Below are 1193 nucleotides of genomic sequence, written 5' to 3'. Positions count from 1 at the left end.
TCCCAGTCTCTCGCTGCGAGAAGGGCCCTGAATGTTCTCTGGTATATTCTCAGGGATTTGAGAAAGAAAATTGTTAACATCTTTCCTGAGTCTGAGGGGAGCTGAGCGGCAAGGAAAAGCGCCGCCCTGCCTCAGCCTTGATCTCCTTTGCTGTTCACCTGGGACCCACAGCTGGAAGCTTTGGCGCCACAGCTCTGCCCACTGCTGGCCTCAGGTTTACTTACCTCCAGAAAGAAAAAAAAATGACACCTTGCATCCTGGAAGTTCATTTAAGAGACTGAAATTAGGGAGTTCTTTCAAACTTTGACATGGCTAATTGAGGAGCAACAAGACCCAACGGGCCAAATGCTGGAAATAAAATACTCCAGTTTAGACTAGTACTTCTGGGAGAGTCTGCTGTTGGCAAAGCAAGCCTAGTGCTTCATTTTGTGAAGGGCCGATTTCATGAATTTCAAGAGCGTACCATCGGGGCTGCTTTTCTAACCTGAACTGTGTGTCCTGATGACACTACAGTAAAGTTCCAAATGTGGGTTACAGCTGGTCAAGAAAGATCCTGCAGCCTAGCACCAATGTCCCGCAGAGGAGAGTGAGCAGCCACAGCTGTGTGTGAATCACCAACGAGGAGTCCTTGGCCAGAGCCAAAAACCGGGTTAAAGAGCTTTATCAGGAAACAAGGCTGACCTTGCAAATATGAGAGCTGTGGATTTCCAGGAAGCACAGTCTTACGCAGATGACAACAGTTTATTATTTATGGAGACATCACCTAAAACATCAATGAATGTAAATGAAACATTCATGGCAATAGCTAACAAGTTGCCAAAGAAGGAACCACAGAATCCAGGAGTGAATTCTGCCAGAGGAAAAGGAGTGGATCTTACTGAACACTCCCAGCAGCCAACCAGGTGTTTGAGCTGTAGTAACTAAATTCCAGTTTAAAATAATTGGAATGTCCTTCTGCTTCCTATTTGTTAATAACAGTGGAACTGGAGCATTTAAGCAGCTCAATATGACTTCCAAAAAGAAGAGACTTACAATAGTCAAGTTTCTAATACAGAATTATTTTAAGTGTTTTGAACTTAATTTTTAACAACATGCATGTGACCCTCTGACCGTTTCAGCCATAGAAGGGAGAAATGAGACCGTTTGTGTATGTACACTTGTTTCCTTGGAAGGTTACTGTGACTTCTCTCTCT

At 44.0% G+C, this 1193-nt stretch overlaps 1 pseudogene; it reads left to right on the top strand.

Moving 5' to 3' along the window:
- The first annotated feature begins 308 nt into the window (after nucleotides 1-308).
- Nucleotides 309-924, top strand: LOC130861765 (ras-related protein Rab-5A-like; annotated as a pseudogene).
- The last annotated feature ends 269 nt before the right edge of the window (nucleotides 925-1193 follow it).

The sequence above is a fragment of the Hippopotamus amphibius genome, chromosome 9, assembly GCF_030028045.1.
Source record: "Hippopotamus amphibius kiboko isolate mHipAmp2 chromosome 9, mHipAmp2.hap2, whole genome shotgun sequence".
Lineage (NCBI taxonomy): Eukaryota > Metazoa > Chordata > Mammalia > Artiodactyla > Hippopotamidae > Hippopotamus > Hippopotamus amphibius.
The sequence above is the reverse complement of the archived record's forward strand: the minus strand, read 5'-3'. Positions and strand labels throughout refer to the sequence as shown.